This window comes from Pinus tabuliformis, chromosome 4_1 (genome assembly GCF_031772625.1).
Source record: "Pinus tabuliformis cultivar Carrire ecotype Pingquan chromosome 4_1, CPIR1, whole genome shotgun sequence".
In the NCBI taxonomy this organism is placed as follows: domain Eukaryota; kingdom Viridiplantae; phylum Streptophyta; class Pinopsida; order Pinales; family Pinaceae; genus Pinus; species Pinus tabuliformis.
This window is the reverse complement of record NC_142303.1, coordinates 92956380-92968916: the sequence shown is the minus strand read 5'-3', so window position 1 is coordinate 92968916 and position 12537 is coordinate 92956380. Positions and strand designations below refer to the sequence as shown.

The window sequence follows — 12537 nt, the reverse complement described above, 5'->3', positions numbered from 1 at the left end:
TGAAGAAGAATTTACCGTGGATGGTAGTACAACATTTTCAGGTGTGGCCGAGGAATTGAAGGGCAGCGGAGGATTGGCGACGTCATCTCCATTTCCTTCTAACATGTGCACAACCCTCATCATGCATGGACGATCTGCAGAGTTGTATTGTGAGTCTTCTCGCCTTCTCCTCGTCTGCACATTCCATTTCTCCTCCTCTCAACCTCATCCCCAACTCACCACTCTCAATCAGCTTGAAAGCCAATTCAGGAAGGTATAATTGACTGGACCGGCTAACCTGCACATCAATATCTTTCTGCCCCCAACAATCTCTAGCAACATCATTCCGAAACTATAGACATCTGATTTATCTGTAACAGGACCGGCATCACTATGGCACAATTCCGGTGCAACATATCCTGGCGTCCCTCTCGTTCCTGTCATAGAAATATGATCGTCTCCTTTTCCACAAAGTTTTGCGAGACCGAAATCAGCAATTTTAGGGGTGAAGTCGGCGTCCAGCAATATATTGTGAGGTTTGATGTCGAAGTGTATGATGCGCTTTTGGCAATCATGGTGTAAATATACAATTCCACGGGCCACACCCAAAGCAATCGAATACAATTGTTCCCACCTTAACACTTGCCCCTCCTCTTTCTGGGCAAATAAAATTTTATCCAGAGATCCATTGGGCATGTATTCATATACGAGTGCGCTTATAGGGTTTTCAAAACAGTACCCCAATAGACGAACCAGATTGACGTGATGGACACGTCCAATGGTAGCAACCTCATTCGTGAATTGGGTCTCGGTATGCCTGTGCCTATCAAGAAGCTTTACAGCCACTAGAGCGTCATTCCGAAGCATTCCTTTATACACCACACCAAACCCTCCTTCTCCCAACTTTTCTGCAAAGTTGAAACCCTCCTTCTCCCAACTTTTCTGCAAAGTTGTTTGTGATGTTCTTGAGGTGAGAGTGTGAATATCTGGTTGGCATTGACATTTCATAAGCATTTTCCTTTAGGAATTTCTCCACCCTTGAAGTAGAGGTACCAGGAGTAGGCCTTCTCTTCTTGGCATAAAACATTAAGAACAACATTGCTATTGTTGTCAGCGCAACTCCTCCAATGATGCAACCTGTAGAGTAATACATAAATCGATATGAATGTGATGTTGATTAACTTGGGTGAGAACAGTGGAAATTACAAGATACATGTTCACAATGATTTTCAACGGGAAGAAATCATAGCTACCTATTACAATGGCAAGCTTGCTTTTATGACCTGCAACGCGGCCATAACAACTATTATGAGTAAAAGCAACAATCCATAGTTTTTGAAAAGGGGAGGAATAATTGACATATAGGGAAACACAAGCACATATATTCCTGGGTTCAAGAGTGCAGAATGGAGGGAACATTTAAAACATTTTTATAGATGGTGATAATTTAAGCATTGGGTCTCGTAATCGAATTGTGAGAAGGGGTTCAGGAAAAGTATTAATACTATTGGTGGGGCATACCACTTCACGCCCATTCACTCCAAGTGAACGGCCAGGCAATCTCAGTCAGAAGACCACAAAGTCAAGATGCTTAGATTTTTTCCTGTTGGACGGCAAATAATGGTGTAGATTCCTCCTGTGTGTCGCCATTTGGTATGCAAACTGCAATGAATTCAACACGCCGTGTCACATCGGTGTATTAAGGAGTTGTCTTTAGTGCGACTTTTTGGAGATTCCGGTGATGGAATCCGGCGGAAAAAATTGAGGTTAAATCTTGATTTGTATTATTTAAAATGGTTTTTTAACTGCATATTTGGATTCAGCACCCTGAAAAACCCCTAGGACACTTTGATTGTGTAGAAATTAGCTATCAAACTTGCGATTTCAATAAATTGCTGCCGGATTTTAGAGAAATTTAACCGGAAAAACCCACCGGAAAAGCTTCCAAAAAGTCTCACTAAAGACAAGTCCGTGTATTAATAATCACGTTTAGTGAATATTTGTTCAAGTCTAGCGAACAAAGCAATCCTCTCCACTAATTATTCGTAATAGTATTGAAGATAATAACATTTCAGGATTATTAATTTTTATGACCGCTACATCCCCTTGTAGGTGGAGAGGTTTCTTAACTTTGACTGTGATAATAAACATTTTTTTAATGATAACTCTGTAACTACAAAACATATTTTAAATCTTCTCCTATTCGTAGAGTTAGAGAAAGACGATACTTAGTTTACTTTCTATGGGGAGCATTTTTGTGTTATTGAATACTTATTGAATAACAGGTACTAAATCCTTTGTTTTTTTTCAGCATGAAAAAAGCGGTATGTTGATTGTATTAATCAATAATATACAAAAAAACGTGTACAACATTTTGATATGTCAACAGTTTAGTACATGTTGACAAGTATATGAAGCTATACCAAAAAACTGTAACATAGAGAGTGTAGACAAAAAACAGACCTATCTGTGGGAACCATTGGTCCAAAATATAGTATAAATAACAGCATATGTGAGAGTCATAAGTAGGAGGATAGAAAACTTATCTATTAGACATCACAAAATTTGGAAATGTGTACCCGTTATGGTGAAATCTTGGATCTGGCAGGCGCAGTTGTCCACATTAATCTGCAGTCTCCATATGCCCGACGGAGATGTGAGTCCTTGCTTGGACAGAAAGTCTGCTCTTCAATTTTTCCCTCTGGGAATATGGGAAATGTTGTAGTCCGTCCTGGTGCGCCACCAATCCATAATCCTGTTTAACCAGCCTGAAAGATGTATATTTCTAATTCGGCTTTTGGATAGAACATGATCGATGGTGACATTGGAGTCTCCATATATGTGGAGGTTTTTGATGCCAAGGAAATCAGAGAAAGCAATGAGACCAGCCAGGGCCATAATCTCCACTTTACTATTTGTACCGGGACCTTCGTTCTAATAGATATCATATGATTGTCCTTCTTCCAGAATAATGTGAATCCCACAGCACAATTCTTCCTCTGGGCTGCGCCATCAAAAAAAGAAATTGGATAATCATAGAGATCATTATGAATTGGCATCCTTCGCTGTTTGACTGTGGGTTGTTGTGGACGAGAAATAGCTTCAAATAACGAAAGGATGGATTCATAGACAGAATAAATCGGGTCCTTTATGGATTCAAAAATGATATGGTTCCGCCATTTCCAGATGGTCCAAATAGTAACCAAAGGAAGCGGCCTCCACATGCAGCACATGTTGCTCCATGAATAAAAGGCATCGTAGATGGAAGGGGTGTTGACCATATCGAAACCAAAATGTGTAGCCAAGAGCTGCTAGATTTTTTTGGATTGTGGACATTGAAAGAAAATGTGCAGGTTATTTTCAGAATTTATATCACAGAGTGAACAGATAGCAGGCCCATGCCACTGACGCTTTTGAAGATTTTCCCAGGTAAGGTTCCTGTCATAAAATACCAGCCAAGTGAAAATAATAATTTTTGTTGGGCAGCCGGATTTCCATAATGCATGCGGAAATGTCTTTTCACTCGAGTCCCAATCCGAGAGTAGTATCTAATGGTATATGTGCCTGGCGCTTACCACAGAAGAACCACCAAGACCTCTCCAACTGATACTGTCTTTTTCCATCAATCAATATATGCTGGAGAAAAATAAGGACCGGGTGACGGCGTTCCATTGTGAAGCCAGATCTCCGGGGAGATTTAAATCTGCAACATATTTCCATATCGGGGAACTGCCGTCCCATCTTTTTATAACACTAGCCCAGAAAAAATATCCCTTGTTGTGCAGATGTCTTAGAAGTGTAGGAGAGATATGGATCGGCCCACTCATACCAGCAAATTCATCAACGTCGATGATGATCTTGGATCCCGAATGGAAATTCCAAATCAAGTTTTTTCGGACAAACGGAAACAATCTCTTGAAACCCCTCGAGATGATAGAACCACTTTTGGCACCGAAAGTGGATTGTCTGTACCAGTAAATAATGTCGTGACCATACAAATATTTGGCCCTGACAATTTTACTCCATAGAGATTCCCCCGACAGCACATTCCACATGGTTTTACACAACAACGCTCTTCGGAAAGACTATAAATTCATTAAGCCCCAACCTCCCATGGATTTTGGGCGGGATAGCTTTTCAAGTCTACATAGATGGAATTTGGTCTTTTCCTTCTGGCCGCCCCAAAAGAAATTTGATATCATGTTGTTTAGACAGTTGATAATAGAAGACAGAATATAGAAAAGAAGAGCCCAGAAGACCATGATTTGGACCAACACGGCTTGGGCAAGAGTGGCACGTCCTCCGATTGACAAACTTCTGGATTCCCATGATGATATTTTCTTGTAGAAACGGTCTACAATCCACGACCAGTCAGCAGCTTTGTAACTCACAGGTTTCAAGTTAAATCCAAGATATTTGAGACCCTCCCCGATAGGAAACGCCTTGATGTGGAATAATTCAACAAGATAAGTGATAACCTCTCCATTTGTATCAGCGACATGGAAAGATGATTTTGTGTCATTTATGTTTAGGCTGGTGGCTCTCTGGAATCTTTCTAGAATATTGAAAAGACATTCCCATGTAGATCTGCACAGCATGGCCGACGGGAGGATATCGTCCACAAATAGGGAGTGAGACATGGAAATCTCCTTGCAGATTGGAAGAGGTAGATATCTCCTTTGTTGGATAGAAATTTTAATGTGTATGCTCAAAGTTTCCATGACCAGGATGAAGATAAGTGGAGATAGGGAGTAGCCCTGGCGAAGTCCCCTGGTCGATTTGAAAAACAGAGTTGGCTCACCATTAATGAGTACTGCAAAATTTACATCCACTGTACAGGCCATGACCCATCGAATGCATCTGACATCAAGCCCTATATTTGCTAGAAGACATCTTATATAGACCCAGCTCACACAGTTGTATGCCTTCTTTAAGTCGATCTTTAATAGGGCCGCATCAAGTTTCCTGCAATGCATAGAGTGCAAGCATTCCTGGGTGAGAGCCACCGCGTCAAGAATGTTTCTGTTTTTGAGGAAACCGTGTTGTTCTGAGGACAGGTGCTGAGAAAGAGTATCCCTGATGCGCATTGCAATGATCTTTGAAATGATCTTGTACAATACGTTGCACAATGATATGGGCCGAAAGTCAGCAAAGGTGGATGTGCATATTTTCTTAGGGATAAGGGCGATAAAAGTAGAGGAAATCTTCTGACTGATGGTGCCCTGCTTCCTCGAATCTTCGACCATCTTGAGGATATCATCCTTAAATAGATCAAAGAAATGGATGAAGAAATCGATGGTCCACCCATCCGGCCCGGGGCACTTATCCTTCTGGAAAGATTTCATGGTTGCCAATAATTCTTCTTCAGTAACCTCAGCAAATAGTGCATTGTTCTGTTCTTCTTCAAACATAATGGGAAATGGTTCAATGCCCCACATAACATCCTCAATATCGGAAACGGATACAACACTGTAAGCCCTTTTAAAAAACTTAACAGCTTCCCCGGAGATGGCCTTCTGCGTGGATAGTGCATTTCCCTGTTCATCCTTGATAGTCCAGATGGCATTTGTTTCTCTCCTCTTATTTGCAAATATGTGGAAATACCTGGTGTTTTTATCACCTTCACGAATCCATAAAGCTCGGCTCTTGAGTCTCCACGTCTCTTCTTCTTGTTTTAATATCTGTTGTTTTCTTTTTTCTAATGCCCAGATCCGGATTCTAGTGGAGGTCGCCAAGGGGGGATTTTTAAGGAGGGCATTCAGTTGTTCTAATTCCAAATTTAAATCCAATAGCTCCTTTTTATTAGACGCAGCCTTCGCCTTTTGCCATTTCTTAACCTCCATACGAAGAGCTTGTAGGCGGTCGATGAAACTCCGAGGAGAGTCAATAGTCAGATTGGTAGAATGCAACCAAGTATCCTTTATAAATGAGTTGAAACTGTCATCGGCTAACCAGGTACGATTGAATTTGAATGGGTATCTTCCATGGCGCTGTTCCTGTTTCCATTGCATGATTATGGGCCGATGATCAGATATAAAGGCTGGGAAAATTTTCATAGTTGGTGGCCCGTATTTATCAAGCATTCGCTCATGTAACAAGAATCTGTCGATTCTTTTTGCCAGATAAGCACTGTTGGACCGTCCATTGTCCCAGGTAGGACCATGATCAACCGGCAGAAGATCAATGAAATTCTTTTGGATAATGGATTCCCGGATATGTCTTCCCACAGGGTCAAGAATCCTGCCATTACCCCATATCTCATCACAACAAAAAGTACAGTTAAAGTCTCCGCCAATAATCAATGAATCAATCTCAAGAAGTTCTGAAGAAAGCAGATAATTCCAGAACTGAGTCCGCTGCCTGTATGGCGCATATATATTCAATATGTGGATGGGATCATGGGACCCCCGAACATGAGCCAGCACAAGGATGCCAGCAAAACATTGAAATGCAGCAGCGGAGATCCATCTGGGGTTCCATAATACAGCCAAACCACCTGACATGCCCACAGCGTTGGAGGCAACCATGTGCCAAGACGGGAGCATACGTCTGAAATATGAGATGGTTTGAGCACAGTCGTGCATGGTTTCCTGAATGAGAATCATATAAGGATTCGAGGAAGCAAAAAGATGTTTGAGGGCCAAGAATTTTGGTTCGTCACCAAGGCCTCGAATATTCATGGATAGAATATCAATCATTTAGGATCCACAATGGGCTGGCATGCTCTAAGAGGCCCAGAAACAGAAAGGTCTTCAATAGCAAGTTCAGTCACAGGAATATCGATTAAGGATCGGCCTTCGGAAGTCAGATCACATCTACCGTTTCGTCCCCGGAAGTGTCTACTGCCGCGCTTCTCCTTGCGTCTGACCGTTATGTTCCCCGCCGATCTGGGGCTAATGTGAGGAGAGGGGGAGCGAGATGGTCGATGGATGGTTAAGGGCTGAAGTTTGAAGGACGCCTTAGCGAGTAGCTGGTCGATATCGTGATCAAAGGAGTTGTGTGGGGAGGATTGGAGGGATGGGTGGGGGGAAACGGGTATAAAAGGTGCCTTGCCTTTGCGGTCAGGGTTCATTCCGCCAGATGGGGGGATAGGGGGGCAGGGATGTATGGGTGAGTGATAAGGGTTTACGCCAGGTGGAGGGATAGGAGTAGAGCGGGTGAGGGAGGGAGGAGATTGGGTCGGGGATGATATATAAACGGCGGCCGAAGGGTTGGAAATGATCGGCTTAGGTTGTTCAGGAGGGAGTGGGACAACATGGTCGGTTTCAGGCGGATGGGGAGGCGGAACATGGGAGAAGCACAGAAAACTGGCCGACGGGCTATTAGGGGAAAGAGTAGGAGATTTAGAGATCGTAGAGGATCTATGACGATCGGCAGACAATGTGGAGGGTCGTTGTAATGGCTCAACAGAGACAGCCCTAGATTGAGGTAGGCTAGCAGATCGTTCCAGGGAACGGCTATGAGGAGATGTTTGTGGGGGATAGGATGTGAAGGGAGCCTTATAAAATTGTTCAGGAGAAGGCTCGTCGAAAGTCCCAGTACCATTGTCCTGCGTCAATGGAGGTTCATATGCAGACTTCTTCTTCATTCGGCCATATGGGCGACGAGGGCACTTCGGATGGAGGTGCCCTGTTTTGTGGCAGTTGGAGCACCTGAAGGGCACACCCCAAAAGTCAAGGCGTTGATGGAGATTGGAGAGCTCCCAGGAGAGTTCAATAGTCTCAGGAAAACCCCCCCTATATTCCTTTTCGATGAGGACCCAAGCAACTCTCTTGTCTTTAGCCCCGATACACCGAGGGTCAACATAAATGAAACGCCCCACAGCGTTCCCAATTTTTGCCAAGGACTCCCTGGTCCACAATTCTAGAGGCAGGCCGGGCAATTTGAGCCAGATATAGTTATTCTGTGGCGTGCATCGGAGAGGATCAAACCCAATAAACCATCTGTGGAGCGCTAAGAAACTTCTGTCTTTCACCCAGGGTTTAGAATAGATGATATCCAGGTCAGCATTGTTGAGGAAGTGGAAGCTATACCAGTTGTTCATGAGGCGAACAACGGTAGGAGAGTATTTCAGTAGGGGAGACCATCTGGCTTCAATCCATTCTCTAATCTGAGAGTCCTCCATTGTAGGGAAGAACCATCGACCAATAAGCGCCCTCTTCTGTAGGCTACTAATCCTGTCAGATAATAGCGGACCATCCAGGTTGATGGCGGAGGGCGGCAGTGAAGTTTTGACAGGTCGGAGATATTTTTTGTGAGGTTTATATGAAAAATCCACATCCTGAAGAGGAACTTCCGTAACAGAGGGAAGTATGATATCAGCTTCCAGCGAATCAGTCCAGCCTGTCTTGGTAGTCTGTCTGGCATAAGATTTTTCTGCTTCTAATGTAGCACGAACCAATGCTGACTCAGCAGAATGTTCAGAGTGGAGATCCATATTGGGATATGAACTGACACCTAGTGGTCAGGTTGAGGATCCCAAAGGATATTTAGACAGGAGAAAGATCTGATAGTGATGAAAGAAAGTACAGATGTGGAGGGATAAACCACAGAAGCTATAGAGACAGAAGGTGGCCTTATAGAAGGAGTATTAAATGCGGATAATAGTCCCTCCACCCGAACGAGCCTAGAGGCTGCTAGAAGGATATGAGAGATAGCCCATCGGTACACTGACAACCTCGAAATGTGCAACAAATCTGGTAGAGAAGATTTGGGCTGCGAGAATTAATGACTGGAGAGATTGTCGAACATAGATCACTCTGCACGACCGGAAAATTCAAAATACAAGATATTCAGGCATCGGAAAACCGTCGGTCGATGAGCCACGGAATGGAGAGCAGGGGAAGATGAAACGGTTACAGACAGAGGAGGATGCACCTTCATGTTCCAAATCTGTTATCATATGCTTGGATATCCATGAGCTGCATAAAGATAACGTCCTTTACATATTAGACATAGATATGAAAGCTCCAGCAAAGTGGTGGATATAAACCAGAATGTACTAAAAATAAGTCGGATAGTAAAAAGCCATACACATCTGTAAGCCTGATATAAGTCAGACAGAATATGTCAAACAGGAAGAAAAGGAGATGTTTATGTTATGATTCCATACAGCCAGGAAAATCGCTAGTCAAAGTGAGAATGATAAACCAGAGGCAAGTCAGAGATAAAATATATGGTTATAGGTGCATGTAGGTTAGAGGACACGTTCCAAACACATTCAGAGAACATTTTCAAACCAAGGATGAACAGGTAAACCTGGATGGTCCCTGCTCAATGTTCTCCCCCCGGCACATACCTGGTTGGTCATAGACCAGTGTCCACCACCCGACACATATCTGGTTGGTCATAGACCAGTGTCCGCCACCCGGTACATACCTTGTTGGTCAATGCCCATTGCTCTCCATTCGGCACCCTCTCAGTCGCTCAGTCGCTCAGTCGCCTGCTCAATAACTTTTCCAGGTACTAAATCCTTTGTTATGTATATTGAATTCCTTGTCTGTGTTTGATTTTATTCTCTGTTTCAAATGTGAGTTTTGTTGTGTACTCTGTGAGCAGAACACAGTGTGTTGTAACTGCTAGTGAGTTGCAATCCGTAGCTACTGTGTCACAATGAAATCAATACATTGATTTTAATGTACTGTCAATTTCAATATTTATCTCTATCTCTATTTCTATTTTTATAGCCATAGAGCTAGTCTGTTACTACAATATTGCTCCCAGGTATTAATTTCATATTTAGATATGTACCTAACTATTCTCATTTACTTAAACAATTACTTCAATATCTCAACATCTTCATTTATGTATAGTGACAATTTTCTATATTCATCAACAACATGTAAGTCTTACTTTTTTGGTGGAGAGTTTGTTTTCTTTTAAGTGAAGCCAAAAAAAATAGTCTAAAATTATTTCTTTTTAATTCAATTGTTTTCTTTTTAATTTCACCTTCTTATAATAAAATCTATATCTATTATATTTTTTTGCTATGTTATTATATTTTATTTTCCTAAACACTATTTTTCTAAGTTCCCACATCCATTTCATTATCTTTATGTTTTTTCCTATATTTTTATTCTTACTTAAATTTATATTTTGTCCTTTACATTCTTCCAATTTTCTCTTTACATAGTTTTTCTTCTATTTAGAAATGGATAAGCACACTCTATTAATTCACATCTAATATTGTTACATGTATAAATACATGTATGATATATAAAGATAGAGAAATTAACTTGATCACAAAATCAATTAGTTGAGAACATATATCAACTTTACATCAATCTAGGAAGCATCTAGTTGAGCAAATATCTCTCAAGCCAACTAGATCTAACCAACTCCCTAAAGACTTGAAACAAGATCCTTCTTCAACCTATGATCATACCTAAAACAAGTAGGAGTTACATACTCTAACAATCCCTGTTAATGACTACTTCTCCTAAGCTCAATCAGTTGACGGCTTGACCAATATGTTCTTCTTTACAACACATGATCAATGAAGTCTATTTATAGTCCAACTTGGCATTTACAAACATTATTAATATGTTGACACCCATAAAAAGGAACAACTATTCACCAGAATGAATGGGTGACCAACCACTACATTTGTCAGTCTATAGGGATGCCCTTCATGTACATGTTTCATTTAACCATCATTCCATCACATATATTCATACATGTACTTATACCTTTAACTTACCCTACATCACCCTCATCATTGTGTTAGGTTCTCTCAGCTACCCATAACCACACTCTGGGTTTTCTTGGTTTGACCTCAACCATGGCTTAGGCTTTCTTACCTTACCCTCAACCATGCTTTTGATGTTCCTACATTATACTCCCAAGGAACAAAAGCACTCTACAGGATTCCTTGTCCATATGTTCCCTATCTCTCATAAACTTGCATTTCTTCATCACATTCTCACATGGTTTCTTCTTACAACAAACAACACATCAACTGTTTCATGTTGATCATAAATTTCCTTCATAATGTGGTTTCTAGTTTAGCACAAACTTGGAATACAAAGTGGTTTTGGATTACAAAAAACTACATGGGGGTACACATGCCTCATTAGACTTGCATCAACATTGAATCAGGTACGAAAAGCTCCACTCATGGAGATACCAGATACATACATTTCAAGGACCATTACATCAAATCAAAACATGACACATAGACTTGCTTAAAAGCACAATGTGATTCAAATTATAATATGGTCATGAGTTTGTTATTATTCAACACACCACACAATCTTACCTTAGTTTGTCCACCACCATTTAACCTTTTCTACTACCACAACCAATATCATCGTCTACCATAAATCTTCCATAGGAACCATCATATGTTTTCCTTGTACCAAACTCCAAATATATCTTTGTTGTATCTACAACCTTTCTATCCTTCTTGCTCCAATTTCATCATTCAACTCCAAAATTTCAACCTCCATTCATCACTTGGTTTTCTCAAGCTAGAAGAATGTAACTCACTTCTACCTCAATAGGTGTTCATGCTCCTCCCTTCGTTTGAAGAACTGTTGTCATGTACCGGTTGGAAAATGATCATACCATTGAAACCTCAAATTAATTTGGAACCTATTGTACTCTAGGGTTTAACATCAATTTGACCATGAAGACTCATTAGCTAGTCATCCTATGTACATACTTCCGTCTAACAAGATACATGGATGTCATCCACTATACTTGCTAATTATCTAGGAAAGTAGTCCAGATATGAGACGTATCAATCTCATACTTAGATTCTTTGCCCATGCCAATGAGGATTCATAGGGAAACTTTCAACAAATAGTTCACAAAGCAAGAACACATGGCTAGAACTCATTTTTTCATACAACACTTCTTTGCAAAATAGACCTAGGAATGATGTTTACATCACAAAACATTGCAACATTACGTAAACAAGGGATAATGACATATATAACAAGAATATCATTTTCTTCTACAATCACTCACACATTGGGAATATCTATCTTCATCTTGGATATCCTTACTTCATTTTTCATTTGTTATAGTAGCTAATTCTAACAAAATAATTGCACCTACATATTGAGTTACTTAAGATCAATATATAAATTCAATACAATATTACCATGAATCGAAACAGGGATTTGTATCTTCGTTTCCCTTATCCTTCCTAAAGCATCATGTGTGGAAAACATGCTAACATAACTTCCCATATTAAATCACCACACTTTAGTAAATTGGGAACCATTTTCACAATGGTTATAGGACATTTGACATTGTTCATGCAATATTAACTCACATGGCCAATAAACATCCTCTTGACTGCACCAAAATTATGACTATCCATAACCAAAATATCTACTTTTGAATTTGAATTTGTCTCACAAATGAGCTCCTTCACTTCACCTACGACAACCAATTTCCATATCTCCACATTTCTCTCAGTCCATATGCCTTGTATATGTGTCGTTACAGATTCAGTAATATGCTTATGATGGGCTTCATTAGTTGTTGTGAATCCTAACACCTCAACATCAGTGGGTATGCTGAAGGGGATTGATCTTGAGTTTATACCTA

The 12537-nt window shown here is 40.8% G+C and overlaps 1 pseudogene; it reads right to left on the bottom strand.

Annotated features, from left to right (window-relative positions):
• Positions 1-228: 228 nt before the first annotated feature.
• Positions 229-993, bottom strand: LOC149174353 (rust resistance kinase Lr10 pseudogene; annotated as a pseudogene).
• Between the last annotated feature and the right edge of the window lie 11544 nt (positions 994-12537).